This window comes from Cynocephalus volans, chromosome 2 (assembly GCF_027409185.1).
Source record: "Cynocephalus volans isolate mCynVol1 chromosome 2, mCynVol1.pri, whole genome shotgun sequence".
Lineage (NCBI taxonomy): Eukaryota > Metazoa > Chordata > Mammalia > Dermoptera > Cynocephalidae > Cynocephalus > Cynocephalus volans.
The window spans coordinates 21570878-21587433 of NC_084461.1; positions in this window are offsets into that span (position 1 = coordinate 21570878).

A 16556-nucleotide genomic window follows, 5' to 3' on the forward strand; every position below is an offset into this window, starting at 1 on the left:
ATTTGAGATGCTGTAACAAATTACACCAGATTGGGTAATTTATTAGCAACAGAAACTGATTTCTTACAGTTCTGGAGGCAGGGAAATCTGAGATCAAGGTGCCAGGTGATTCCATGTCTGAAGAGGGCCTGGTTCTTCATAGATAGCTCCTTCTCTGTGTCTTCATATGGTAGACGTGGGAAGGCTTCCTCAAGCCTCTTTTATTAATTTATTTAATTTTTGTCTTGGTTTTTTTTGTGTGTGTGTGACCAGTAAGGCGATCGCAACCCTTGGCTTGGTGTCATCCGCACTGCGCTCAGCCAATGAGCCCACCGGCCATCCCTATATAGGATCCAACCCGGGGCAGGAGCGCCGCTGCACTGCCAGCGCTACGCTCTCCCGAGTGCGCCACGGGGGCAGGCCCCTCAAGCATCTTTTATAAGACACTAATCCCATTCATTAGGGTGGAGCCCTCATGATGGAATCACTTCCTAAAGGCTTTACCTCAATATATCACATTGGGTATTAGGTTCTAATATACGAATTTTGGGGATACAACAACACTCAGACCATAGCAATGTCCTTTGGTACTAATAATTTTGTGTGTAAACTTTATTTACCAGAAAAGTATGTGTGACATTGAAGAATCTGGAAGATTTCAATAAGTTTTGTTAAAGTTTTCTTTAAATTAAATATATAGCCTATTGTTAATGAGACACAACCATAAAATGGCTAAATACGTGTAATTTATCAGAAATCAACTTTTGTAATCATCTACTTTTTATCTGAAAACAAATATTTAAACCTTGTGGCAGAATTTCTGAATGATGAAGCTAAACTGAACGTATATGGTGGTAAAATATATCCGCTGCTCTCTCAGGAATTTTGCCTAATTTTAAGTTAAAGTTATGTAAATTCAAATATCATGCCATTAATAAAAATCTGAAAGCAGGTAAACAGTTTCATTACTTAATTTTTTAATGATATGTTAACAATATGTTGAATATTCTTTTTCAGTGTATCAAAGATATATTGTGTTTATGAGTTTTTATGGTTACATGAATTTAAACATACTTTCATAATATTGATACATTTTGAATTAAAATATATGCAGAATTTTGAGAATTAGAAAAAATATAGTACAAAGGAATTGTTTGAATATACTGAATGTATACCATGAGTTTGCATATAAAACAAAGAAAAAAGACAGTGATTAGTCATTTTAGTTATTGCTTAGAGTATTCAGTTTATACTTACTCTTCATAACCAGCCAATTATAATGATAGAGAGAAGCCAGAAAAAATTATATCCTGTTGACTAAACTAGCCCACAACTTGTTTTTATTAGTAATGTGTTTGAAACCTAGTCTTACTCATTTTCATATATATATATATGAAAAAATATATATTATCTATGACTATTTTTGTAGTATAATGACCAAATTAAATAGTTGCAACAGAGACTACATGACTTCCAAAGCATAAGATATGTACTATCTGGATCTCTTAGTTTGTTTTATGCTGTTTTAACAGAATACCACAGACGGGGTAATTTATAGTGAACAGAAATTTATTTTGTTTATTGTTCTGGAGTCTAGGAAGTCAAAGATAAATAGATGGCATCTAATGAGGACCTTCTTATTGTGTCTTAACATGTTGGAAGGTATCACATGGGCAAGAGAGAGTGAATGAGGGCAAGAAGGGGCTGAACTTGCTTTTATAGCAAGCCAACTTCCATTATAATAAACCCATTCCTGTGATAACTGCATTAATTTATTCATGAGGGCATAGTACTCAGGACCTACTCACTTCTCATGAGACCCCACCTCTTAACACTGTTGCATCTGAGATGGAGTTTTCAACATATGAACTTTGGGGGATACATTCAAACCATAACAGTGGGCCCTGTATCAAAAAGATTTTGTGACTCATGAGCTAGAAGGGTACAAACAATATATATTTTTATTGTATATTGACAGTAACAGATTTTTTGATGGCAACATATTTCCTTTTGGAAAATTGTCAAAATCATTGATTTACCTATAAGTATGTATTTATATGCCAAATGTTGTGGTTACTTAAGGAAATAATTTGAGAACATTTATGCTTTGATGATGTACAGACCTCTTTTTTCTTTTCTAATTTTTTTTCCAACTATGAGTTTACTTCAGCGTATTACTTCCAATGAATATCTCACTGTGTTATTTATCAAATTATTGACTCTCAGTCTCAAATGTACCCTTTATTTTCTCTTCTGCAAATGGAGTTTGGCCTTTTAAATATCTGCATTTTGTTGGTTGGCATAATTTTAACCTTGGTCATTAGAGGCTACTGGGGAACTATGAAGGAAGATGGGTATTTAACTTTCAGAGTGCTTCTCTCACCAGATTCCTGCAGTGCAAGAGATGAATTCTCTGAAATTCAACTCTTTTCAGTAAATGGCTGCCCTATGTACTTTCTTTTTTTTTTTAGGTTTACTTGTACAAGTTTGTGTGATACAGTGTGTTGTTTCAATACATGCTTAGACTACACAATGATTAACTTAGAGTAGACAGTTTTGTACCCCATAGTTCACCACTTCTTACCCTCCCTGCCTCTGGTAACCTTTATTCTACTCAAACCATTTGTTTGTTTGTTTGTTTGTTTGTTTGTTTGTTTGTTTTATTCTACATGTGAGTGACATTGTGTGGTATTTTTCTTTCTGTGCCTGACTTATTTCACTTAAAAGGATGGTTTCCAGTTCCATCCATGCTGCTGCAAATGATAGGATATCAGTTTTTTAATCGTTGAATAGTATTCCATTGTGTATACGTACCTCAATTTTTCTCTCCATTCATCACCTGATGGGCATTTAGGTTGATTCCATCTCTTGCCTGCTGTGAATGTAATAAACATGGGAGCGCAGTGGTTTGTTCATAATATTTATTTCATTTCCTTGGTGCATATACGCAGTAGTGGGATAGTTGGGTCATAAAGTAGATATATTTTAATTTTCTGAGGAACCTCCATATTATTTTCCACAATGGCTGTACCAATAGTAAACGGTTTTTCAGCCTCTGATTCCTATAGTTCAGGTCAGTCAAAATCTTAGCTCAGCAAAACGCCAGGCAGCTGTCTTAAGAGTTCCAAGGTATGGCAACTCCCTGTGGGTGGTTTGCCCCAGAACCACAGAGAGCAGATTTCCAGCAAGTTCTTCAAGGAAAGCACCTCAAACTTCTCTGCCCTTCAGCAAGCCAAGACTATGCCTTTTCCAATGAGATCTGGATCTTAGGTGTGGGGGGGTTGTGCATGAGGGGTTCTCTCATGGGTGCTTTTTCTCAGCCTAGCTGTAATGATTTAAGGATTACTCTTCTCATTTCCTGTTCTTGTATTCTTGAGAATTCTCTTTCTTCTTATAAGCAAATCCCCGGTGAATTTTAATTCTCTAATATAGTAAATATTTATTCATGTTATTAAACTTTCCCTCTTCTGGTAGGACCCTGAATGATGGACCCACAAACACCTAAAACTTGTTCATGAGTTTAAAATTAAACTCATAGTCCAACACCAAGAAGGTTGAAGCTTCTGTCTTATTTACTGCATTGCTAGTCATCCAAGAAAGACATTTTTAGTTGAATTTAATTTCTGTTGCTTTGTCCTGATTAAGACAAGCTCTCACATAATAATGAATGTGTGCATACACGCACACACATGCTCATCCACTTAATCTTTGTGTCTTCTCAATTTCAGGATAACTCTCAATTTTTGGACAATTCTCAAGTCCAATACATATGACAGAAACTAACGCTCCTCATCATTTCTTTCAATGAGCACTGCCTTTTATTTTTTTTTAACCTTATCTCCATAAAATTATCAGCTCCCTATTTTTTACTGCGTTGTCTCCATCCCTATCTTCTTATGTTGTCAATATTGTAATAAAGTATCTCACTGTTATTTTCTTATATAAAGTCAATTAATTTTCCAGTAACATTTATTTCTGCTTCCTATCACTTCAATGGCTTCCTCTGTGCTCTCCTCTTCCCATCAGAATGTTTATATTCTTAAATTAAGTCTATTCCACTATAAAAAAAAAATAACAACCATGATCACCACCACAATAATAATTCCGTTCATCTCTTTCATTCTCATCAATAATAACTGTCTCAAAAATCATTGCTAACATCCAACCTATGGATCAACTCAGAAATCTGGAATTCATTTCTCTCTCACACTTGAACATTTCTCTGAATTCCCACACCAACATGAAAGTTCGTCTTTCAACATACAAGGGTACTTCAAAAAGCTAATGGAAAGATTTGTATTATCTTTCAATTTTAATTTTTCATGAACTTTTTGAATTATCCTCTTATTTTAACTTCATTGCTGTAAGAGCTTCTATCCACTCTTAACTGCCAAGTTCATTTTTAAATTTTCATTTACATTGTCTTACTGAAAATGCTAGTAAGATCACACCAGATTCACCTTAATAGTCATATTGTTTTGTGATGTTTATAGGGAAAAAATCACGGAGTTCTTAAAAATTTCTACTGCAAGCTTTAAAATATCTCCCTCTTTAATAGTTCATTCTCCCCCGTGTCAGTGTTTACTGGCCTATTTCACCGAATTGCCTTCAATTCTCTATATTTCCATGTTTCTATATCTGATTTTCCCCCACACCCAGGTACTGGCAGAGGAGTTTCCCTCGGCCTATATTTTAAGGTTGAAAATTACATATATTTTAATTTATTTTTAATAGTCAAATATATGCAGTACATATTTCCATCTTAAAATACAATGGTATGAAATATTTGAGTGATTATTAAGTGAGCTTGTATAAGGGTGTGTTGAGTTCAGATGAACTTACTAATGGCTCAGCCAACAATTTTCTGAACCATTTTACTATTTGTGTCACTTTTTACCACATTTGTTTGTTTTATTGCTTTCTTTTTTGATGTGTTCAATTTATTTTCAGATTGAACTCTTGAACTCTTGGTTGAAGATAGAAAGCATAAGCAATGATGATGTTGAATTGCAAGTTACTAATAATTTTGTAACTAGACAGCAAGATGACTCTCATTGCATCTATATGTTGCATTCGTATTGTTAAGATCATGTACATCCAGATATCTCAACTTTTAAAACTAGTTTCAATGCTAAAAAGTAACTAATTTAAATTTGTTTTTTTATATATTTAGGGATAAAATATATGCAACCATGAAGTATTTATGAGCTATTTGTGCTGTTAAATAGCAATCTAATGCTCTCTACTTTCTCATTAGTGAGAAGCAAAATATAAACATTATTAAGATAAAACACTTATTTATTTTAACCAAAAAAATGCAAGAAATCCAAACCACAAGTTATGAAAGCATTTTATCTATATTAGATATCATAATATATAATTATATTTCAATCTACAATTTAGTTTATACACAGTCCTTCACCTCCCAAAATTAATCTGTATACAATATATTGTTCATTACTATATTATTCATTACTTACATTTTTCTTAGATAATTATTTAAAGTCAACAATATGTTTCTTTGTTAAATGGCTTTTATGCACAGTTTTCTCTCTAAAATATGTATTAATACACTGCAATAAATAAATACATTAAAGCATATTCATGATACAAACCTTAATTTAAAAATTTTTCTTATGATGTATAATGAACCACATAAAAATGATGAGTTCTTAAATTTCTAAGAGGATTTATATAACTATATTCTACTATTAAAGAAGCCCTCCAGACTAAAAAAAGAAATACTCAATTACTCCAAAGAACTATGTTCTTTCATGGCTTAGGGCTTTCCTCTCTTTATTGAATACTCCTTTCTACCCTGCTTTCCAATTTCCCTGACATGATTTCTACTTAATCTTAATGCAGATATCACTCTCTTCATGCTTTCCCTGATTTGCTTGTCTGGATTAAGTCAGAGTGTATTTGTTCCTACAGTATCTTAAATTTCTCTTTCAATATACACATGGAATTATTGGTCACCTAAATGCTTTTCTGCAAGAATATAGGCACCAAGATTTCAAATAACTTCTCTGCTTTTTTCCTGCTGTGTATACCCATCATCTAGCAGATTTGTGTGTGTGTGTATATAAATGAATGGCCTCCTAATTTGTCTTCTGGCCTTCCCATTTGTCCCCCTCAAATTCTTTCTCCAGTGACTATCACAGACATCTACCAAAACTGTTAATTATTCAGTTGATGTCTTCAACTCACCTAGAGCACAATTTCCTATTTTGATTGTTTAAAAATCACTGGGGATTTAATTATAGGAGCAGATCCTGAATCTACACTTCCTACAACTCAGATTCTATGGGACAACATGGGGCTTAGAGAGTATTCTTATCACTCTTTGAGAAACACTGATTTACAGAATAAAAGCTAAGTACGTTTCAATGATATTTAGTGCCCACTATTTTCTCACCTGTCACTACTTTTTCATGTGTCACTCTTCAAAACTGTTGGTAATTCTCCATAAATACCGTGAACTTTCATGGTTCATATTCATGTTCTCTAAAAAATAGAAATTTCACTTTAAAGCTGAGGACAAATGTAAGCAAAGTGTGCAAACAGTTTCAAGTTTGTTCCCACATTTAGGAAGATTTCACGTACAAAAATTCCAGGACTAAATGCTTTTTGCAAATACTGTGTTTTCACAGGAGTTTTGTATATGCCTAGCTTATCTGACCACACTGCCCTCTTGTTTGACTAGCATAGTTGTATTCATAACCTGAGGTTTAAAATGAATTTCACTCTCCAGAACGCCTGAAATGTCAAGTTATTTACAGTCATACTTCGCTTAATGACAGGGGTACATTCTGGGAAATGTACCTCTATAAATACTGCATGCTTAGGCTACACTAAATTTATATAAAAAATAAGTTTATTGCACTGTGACATTACAACAGCAACAACATCACTAGACAGAATTTTTCAACAACATTATAATGTTATGCGACCACTGTCATACATGTGGTCTGTCATTTACCAAAATCTTGTTTTACAGCAGATGACCATATTTTTGTTTTACTCTGCACTTACCATGTTATGCAGACACCGTTTTCTTTTTTATTTTTTTTTCTAGTTCAGAATTTATTTTATTTCCGTTAAGCAAAGCCACAGAAAGTGTGTCTTTTATCAACTTTCTGAAATTAACGGTTAAATGTGTATATGGAAACTTATGAAAACCAGCACTGGAAAAATGGTCCAGAAACATATGTATAAACCTTATGTGAAAGACAATACTACATCAGTCACAGATCAGAATTTAGTTTAATTCACTTAAATGAAGCAGCTGAAAGTGTATCTTTTTTCTAGTTTGCTGAAATTCAATTTTTAAATGCATATACAAATTTTATTAAATAGCAGCATTAAAAATGATTTAAAAACATCAGTATAAAATGCATATGGAAGAAAATGGTACATCATTTAGGAATTTAGTTTCATTCACTGAAATGAAGCAATGGAAAGTGCATCTGTCATGTACTTGCAGAAATTCTGTTTTTAAATGTGTATATAAAAAATTATTGAAAACTAGCATCGGAGAAAATGTACAATAACATCAGTATAAAACTTATGTAAAAAAAAGATATATCATTTCTAGTTCAGAATTTGGTTTAATTCACTGAAATAAAGCAGCTGAAAGTACATCTCTCATGTACCTTTTGCCATGTACCTGATTTTAAATACTTACACGAATATCCACTGAAAACTAACATTGGAAATGGGGACCAGAAATATCAGTATCAAACTAACTTGAAATATAATGACACATCATTCATTGTTCAGAATTTAGTTTAATTCACATCAATGAAGCATTTGAAACTTCATCTTTTATGTCCTTTCTGAAATTCAAATTTTATTTTATTTTTATTTTTGACAGTTTTTTTTTATTTACACATAATTGATTATAAATATTTGTGGTGCATAGATTCGAATACCAATACCTGTGTACAATATATCTGGTCATCAAATAAGGATAATTAGTATACTTGTGTTTACAAATGCAATCCATCTTTGTGACCCTTAACCAATTTGTCTCAAACTCACCTGCCTCTCCCCCTTTTCCAACTCTAATAACCGTAGTTCTATTCTCTTTTTTTTTGAAAGTTCAATTCATTGTGATTATTGTTTCGTTTTTTATATACTGTACACTCCTATATTAAAAATAAGAAAAATCTCAAATCCATAATGTAAACTTCTACCTTAAGAAAGTAGTAAAATAAGAGCAAACTAACCAAAGCAAACATAAGTAGGAAATAACAAAGATTACAATGCAAATATATAAAACAGGGAACTAAAAACAATAGAGAAAATCAACAAAACCAAAAGCTGATTCTTTAAAAAGATCAACAAAATTTGCAAACCTTTATCTAGACTTACAAAGAAAAAAAAAGAGAGAAGACTCAAGTTAGTAAAATAAGAAATAAAGCAAGGGAATTATTACATTGTCATTATGTGTTGGGGGGATGTAAAATTTAGTTTCATTCTCTTGCCCATTTGCATTATTTTGTTCTCCCAGTGGGTTTTGTCCTTTCTTGTGTAATTGTGGCAGTGATTATCATTTTTTGGATTCCAAATGCTGGACTTCCTTGAGGATTTTTTGTAGGGCTGTTTATCATGTGGTGGTTAACTCCCACAGTTTTTGTTTACCTGGAACATACACTAGTTTCCCTAATTTGTGAAGGATAGCCTTGCTGGGTATAGTATTCTTGGCTGTCTGCCGGTAGTCTGATAAGGATTCCCTTACAAGTGACTTGACACTTTTCTCTTGCTTCTTTATTTGTGTATGAGTGTCTTATTTTATATTTTTATTTTTTTCTTTATTATTAGCATATTCATTATTACAAATCATGATTTTGCTTTTCCTTTATGTCCTTCACCCAATCTATCATTCCTCAAACCCTCCCTCCCTGCCTTCTCTCATCTCTAGCATCCTTAGTTTTGTTCTCTCCTTCTGAAAGTTCATTGTATTGTTGAGGTCCTTCCTTCCTTCCATCCTTCCTCCCTCCCTTCCTTTCCTTTCTTTCCTTATTAGCACCCAGTTATGAGTGAAAACATGCATTGTTGCTCCTTCCTTTTCTAGCCTATTTTAATTAACGTAATTTTCTCCAGACTCATCCATGTTAGATTCTCTCCTTGTCTTTGAGGATTGTCAGTTTGACTATAATGTATCTTGAAGAGGATCTTTTTGGGTTGAATCTCTTTAGTAATGTTCGAACTTCCAGGATCTAAAGGTCCATGTCTCTCCCTATACCTGGGAAGCTTTGCATTATTATTTCATTGAATAGGTTTTCCATGCCATTTCCTTTCTGCTCCCCTTCTAGAACACCCTAGATTCAAATGTTTGTGCACTTAAGATTGTTTGACTGCTCTCTCAGATTTTCTTCATTTTTTTAAGAATTATTTTTCCTTCTTTTTTTTTTTTTTTTCTTTTATCCACCTGGGTTATTTCAAAAAGACTATCTTCAGGATCAGAAATTCTTTCTTCTGTTTGTCCTAGAAGCTGCTTAAGCTCTTAGTTGTGCTTTTTATTCCATTGAGTGAATCTTTCAGTTCCATGAGTTCTGCTACATTCTTTTTTAAGGTATTAAACTTTTTGTAAATTTCCTCCTTTGTATCCTGGATTTTTTTTTTTTTTTCTTGTTTCATTCTATTGTCTGAGTATTCTAGTATCTCATTGAGTTTCCTTAATACTGTTGCTCAGAATTCCTTTTCAGTCAGTTTAAGGGTTTCCTGCTCTATAGGTTCTGGCATTTGAGAATTACTATGTTGCTTTGGTGGTGTCATATTTTCTTGGGTTTTCATTTTTCTTGTATCTCTATGTTGATGTCCAGTCATCTGGTAGAGCAGTTGCTCCTTCTATTACTCTGGAGTGAGCTTTGAAGAGAGGAACATCCTCTTCTTTCTGTGGTCTCTGTTGGTGACTCTCCTTTTGTCAATGCAGTTGAGTGCCTGGCAGACTGCCTTCATAGTGGCTGTCGATACTGCTGTGGCATTTAGCTGCTTTTGCAGCAGCTATAGCTTGTGGCTGTGGCTGTGGTGGGCTACCTGTATGGAAGTAGTGTTTTGGGCCTGCTTTCTTGCCTGCTTCCAGGCAGAGGGGGTTGCCCTTGGATCCTTGCCTAGGTCCCTGGGCATGTTCTCTTGCCTGCTTCCAGGTGGAAGGTGCTACCCTCAGCTCCTTGCCTAGGACCCCAGGAGTGCCCTCTTGCCTCCACCATTTGCTTATGTGTGGCTTTCCTAAGTGAAGTAAGTACCTCTCTAATTCAGGAGCTGTCTTATTTATCTATATATACTTAACACTGAATGTAGTACTCAATCTATCATAAGATTTCTGAGACTTATAGTTAAACCACATTAAATATTGGCTTCTTTAATAGGATTGAATTAAGCAATAATGAAAAATCTTATTAATTCCTCTCTATAATCAAAGTATTTCCATGTGACAGATGCGGAAATTAAGGCTCATAGAGCTCTTAATTACCTAAAATTATTAGTATCAGAATATGAATTCAAATCCATGATCATCTTACTACAAAGTGTAAATAGTAAATGATAATAGAAAATCTCTAACCCTTTATCTAGTGGGTTGTTTCATTAATCAGTATGTCCTGTGTTGCATAGACATTTAAAAGAGTTTCTCTTTCTATCAAGTAAACTAATTCTTACTGGAGATTATTCTACTTTAGGTTTCAGTATTATCTATTAGTATGGTGATTTAGTCTGCTGTCTTTCTCTACCCTAGTGTATGAAGCCTAAGGGTTTCCTGTTGTCATACTTTCTAAAACAGTGGGTGAACATTTTAGATGTAAAGTAAAAGGAAACAGTTGTAAGAAATTGACAAGGATCCTATCAGACAGTGGAACAGAGGACTCCCCTTGAGTTTTAATTAAAAGAAAAATACAATTCCCAGAAAAAATGGGTTGATGGAGTTTGTATGTGTTGTCTCCTCCAAAACTCATGTGGAAATTTGATCTCCAATGTGGCAGTGTTGGAAACTGATTGAGTCATGGGGGCGATCCCTCATGAATGGATTAATGAGTGAGTTCTCCCTCTGTTAGTTCCCATGAGAGCTTGTTGCTTAAAAAGACCCTGGCACCTTCTCTTTCTCTCTTTCTTCCTCTCACCATGTGATCTGCTTGTACCCGCTGGCTGCCTGCCACTTTCCACCATGAGTAGAAGCAGCCTGAGGCCCATGCCAAATGCAGCTGTCCCAGAATCGTAAACCAAATAAAACTCTCTTCTTTATAAATTACCCAGTTTCAGGTATTCTGTTATAGCAACACAAAACGGACTAAAACATGGGTGAAGAGAAACCATTGAATATTGGATATTTTTGTTCATATGATAAAACGTCATTATATTCTTTTTTAACTCATCAATCTAATAAAACATATGATTAAACATCAATGTTCTTCTATACTTTTTAAAAATAGTTGTCTGGATTAAAATTATTTCAACTGCTTGTATTCATAAAAATAAACTGGCAGTCATGTGAGATACTATAGGTTTTCATAATAAAATAAAAGGCATTATAATCATTATCACCTTGTGAATTTAAAAAGTCACACACATTTAGGAAAGATGTTTAAGATACAAACTAATTTTTCAGGGTTGGAATTAATAATCAAAACAAAATATATGTGGTCCAATGTAGCTCAAATCAGTAAATAATTTTTATGGTGATGCTGAATGTTATATGCAAATATGCTTTCAATATTAGATGTGTTTAACAGATTGCATTAAATTACATTATTGTATCTGCAGAAATCTTAGGTAATTATACCCATATCTGTATTTATTCATTGATTTTAAATTTGAACTTATAGTAGTTTTCAATTGATTGTCAGGAATCAGATAAAATTTTGAAATGTCTAGTAGAGATCTATTTTTCATACAAGCATCATGGTATGTATATGAACAAGGAGTTTAGAATCATTAAAATTTGAGTTTAAAGCCAAGCTGCCAACTCTTATTATTTGAGGGTGCTTGGATAACCCATGTGTATCTTCTGAGCCTAATTTTCTTCATTTGTAAAATGAAGATAACAAATAATAGTTATATCTAATATTAATCATCATCCATTAAAGGATTATCATGTGTCCAACCCAGTACCAAGGATCTTATTTGTTCCTGGGTATGATGTAAGTCTATGTGATCCTTCTTGTAGCCCTAGCTTGAATCCTAAGAACATGGGCTTGTAAATCAGAAATCCTGGGGATTAAAATTCCAAAGATTTTCATCTTAACATCTCCTAGCTTTGAACTTGAACATTTTAATTTGTTCTCTATATTTTAGCGTACTCATCTTTAAAATGAGGATAAAAATAACAACACCTACCTTGTAGTGATGTGGTGAAAATGAATGTAAATCAGTGCCTGTTTAACAAATAGAAAGTGTTAGCAACTTTCATGATTACGACATATATATTATGTACAAACATACTATTGTAAGGAAAGTTAGTGCATTTCAATTGGAAAAAAAGAAAGTGATTTCAAAGCGGTAAATACTGGAGAAAATTATGTGTCTTTCCTTTCTGCATATCATATGAGCAAAGGCAATGGCTGCCTTTATTCTTGGATGTGATTTAAGAATTCTGTTTAGTGAATAACCTTGCAAGATAACAATAGTCTCTCTCTCTGGGACAAAACCTACTGTTTAGGTGATGTTTCCCTCCAGGTCAGGTAGACTCATGGAACATTATTTTTAAAAAATCAGATTTCCTATGCTTGGAATTTCTCCCCTGTAAGGAAACTCACTGCTTTGAAGCTTCTAGAATTGGCACAAATGCTAATTCTATGGCTCCTGCTATTTTTGTGTGTGATAAACTTTCCTTTGTCTTTGATCTAGGAATCTCGTATCTTCTGCCAGCCTCCATAACAGTAAGCAGGCTAATCTGTTCACTTTCAAGTAGATATAATCTTATACCCTTCACAGTTTTTAACAGTTTTGAAAATAATCAATAGAAACATACATTTCTGGAAGAAAAATTATGAATGTCTTGGGGTCAATTAGGAAGATTTGAGGGAAGTCCATGGGAATATGTAGTAAACATGTCAATCAAATTGCACACTCAATTACTGAACAATAAATGGTTCTTCACTCTTGCTTGTTAATGAGGAAGAATAGAGGAGGTGTTTGCAGGTCATAACGAAAAAGGGGGTTAAAAGACCACTGTTGGAATGTGCCCAGCTTATTATTAATGATTCTCTGGATGTGGAAAGTTCCTGGCCAATCTAGTGGTCAGTCTCAGGTCCACAGCACTTTAAAAACTAACAGTAATGTTTATTTCTGAGGGGAAAAGTTCCTCCCTCTTTTGGTTAATGGTTACAGAGACACACACACACCTGTTGCTGAGTATGAAAAGAGGGAAATGTGTGAATTCTGTGAGCATAAATTTATTACAAACTGATCTGGTTCAACTGGTACACAAAGAAGTGGGACATATGATTCTTGTGAAGGAGTGTATTAGTCTGTTTTCTGTGCTTTTAACAGAATATCTGAAACTGGGTAATTTATAATGAAATTAAATTTATTTCTCATGGTTTTGGAGACTAGGAAGGCCAAAGTCCAGGAAACATATCTGGTGAGGGCCTTCTTCTGGCTGGGAACTCTCTACAGGGTCCCCTGGAGACCGAAGTGTCACATGGCAAGAACAGGTTGAACATGAGAGCTAACCTGTTCACTTGCTCTCCTTATAAAGCCATCAGAACCACACCTGTTACTCCATGAATGGATCAATCCATTCATATGGGCACACTCCTCACAATCTAATCACCTCTCTATGTCCCTACTTTCCAAACACCGTACTTGGATTTCCCACCCCTTAGCACTGTTACAATGAGGGCTAAGCTTCAATGAATTTGGGGTGGACATTCAATCCACACCATGGAGGGATATCAACAGTTGGGTTTTCTTGAGGATCAACCCTTCCTGCAGACTATTATGAAAAGCTTAGATCCACTCAAATACTACAGTGAAAAGTCTCAGAGTTTTTTTGCTATTGATCCTGGCTGTGAGAGAGATTTGGTCCTTGAGGGGTGATTTCCCTGAGACAAAAGAACTCATGCAGAAAATCACAGAAGATAAATTGATCTGTATTCAGATTGTCATTGTTCCAGATTGGGTTTACAATACTGATGAAGGTGAAATACTTGAGAATGATAAATTGACTTAGCGGGGGCCACCATAACAAAATTCCACAGACTGGGAGGCTTAAACAACAGACATTTATTTTCTCACAGTTTGGGAGACCAAGCATTTCATATCAAAGTACCAGCAGATTAGATTCCTGGTGAGGACTCATCCTGGCTTGTACACAGCCACCTTTTAACTGTTTCCTAACATGGCATTTCTTTTGTTGCATCTTGAGCAGAAAGAGAGAACAAGCTCTCTGGTGTCTCTTCCTTTAAAGACACTAATCCTACCAGATCAGAGCCCCGCCCTTATGACCTCATTGACCTTAATTACTTCTTTAGGGGCCCCCTTTCTAATTACAGCAACACTGTGGGTTAGGGCTTTGGCATATAAATTTTGGGAGACACAAACATTCAGTCCATAACGGTGACCCAAAGAGTTCTGGATAAATTCTAGTGGTCAGCATCATAGCCTTGGAAAAATTCTCTAGCTTTTATATTGAAATCAGTTAAACATTTACAAGATCTTATTTTGAAAAGGGGGCAGCAGATGTCCTGGATTAAGGTGAACTCCTTACAAGAAACCACCTCCGTACAAGTGAAGCCTAAGGCAGCCAAAAGTTTGGTTTTGGCTCAGTAGATACCCTATCACTTGAAAACAAAAGGAAATGTTTTCTCTTAATGGTGGGGAGTCAATGCCTTCCTCCACCCACCATGATCCCTTCATCCCTATGTAACCTGAACACAGCTGTTTTAAGAATGAAGATGATTAGGAGTGGAATCATGAGGAGTACTGAAAGCCATACAGTCTACCTCAGTATTTTGGGGTTGTATTAGTCCATTTCTGTCACTTATGACTGAAATACCTGAATCTAGGTAGTTTTCTAGAGAATCAATATTTATTGCTTATAGTTTTGAAACATATCTGGTGAAAATCTTGTTGGTAGGTAGTGACTCTTCACAGCAAAGCAGGGTCTCACATGGCAGATGGCAGAAGCCGAGAGAGACAGATCTCATGCATCCTTCTTTTAAAGCCCTCAGAACCACACCCATGACCACCATTAAAACTTCAATTCATGGGGCCGAACCCATGGCTCACTCGGGAGAGTGCGGTGCTGGGAGCACCGAGGCCGCAGGTTCGGATCCTATATAGGGATGGCTGGTGCACTCACTGGCTGAGTGCAGTGCAGATGACACCAAGCCAAGGGTTCCTATCCCCTTACCAGTCACGAAAAAACAAACAAACAAACAAACAAAACCAAAAAAACCCTTCAATTTATGAATTAATTTACTAGGGAATGTTCCTCAAAATCTAATCCCCTCTTCAAGGTCTCACCTTTCAGTTACCATAATAAGATTTCCCACCCTCTTTACACTGTCACAGAGGGGGTCTCACCTTTCAGTTACCATAATAGGATTTCCCACCCTTTTTACACTGTCACAGAGGGGTTAAGTTTCTAATACAAGGACTTTGGCAGACACAATTCAGTCTACAGTAGGGAATTTCAGGGAAGAGAGAAACAGAATCTTTTATAGGTACAGGCACGCAAGTCACCACTCCACCTGGTTCCATGATAAGGGTGAAGGTGCCAAAATTCAACACATGGGGTTTGGAGAAAGTTCCCAATGGGAAAAGAAAACTAACAACCTTTTCAGGGGGACCCTTTCTTACTAATCAATGTATTGTTTTGGCTTTCACTGCTTAATATATAATTGGTATTGTGCATATTTATACTACAAATTTATAAAGTTTAGAGAGAGTTAACTAAACAGGAGGAAAGTCATAGAGAGATTTTCTAATGAGAGAACATTTGTATTTTTAAAAATATTTTTTAATTTTTAAATTTCTTGTGTGTGTGTGTGTGTGTGTGTGTGTGTGTGTGTGTGTGTCACAATTCCCCTAGGTTTTCTTCTAGTGGTTTCATAATTTCAGGTCGTAAATTAAGGACTTTGATCCATTTTGAGTTTATTTTTGCATGTGGTAGGAGATACTCGTCAAGTTTCAATCTCCTGCATGTGGATACCAGTTTTTCTAGCATCACTTATTGAAGAGGCTGTCCTTTCCCCATTGAATATTTTTGGCACCTTTGTCAATAATCAGTTTGCTGTAAGTGCCTGGGTCTATTAGTGGGCTCTCTATTTTATTCCAGTGGTCAATGTGTCTGTTTTTATGCCAGTTACGTGCTGATTTGGTTACTATAGCTTTATAGATATTTTGAAGCCAAGAAGTGTAATGCCTCCAACTCTGTTCTTTTTGTTCAAAATTGCTTTAGCAATACAAGGTTTTTTGTTTGGTTTTTTTTTTTTGTAGTTCCATACAAATTTTAAGATGATTTTTTCTATCCAGTGAAGACTATCATTGGTATTTTGATAGGGATTGTGTTGTATGTGTAGACTGCTTTGGGTAATATACACATTTTGATGATGTTAATTATTCTGACAAAT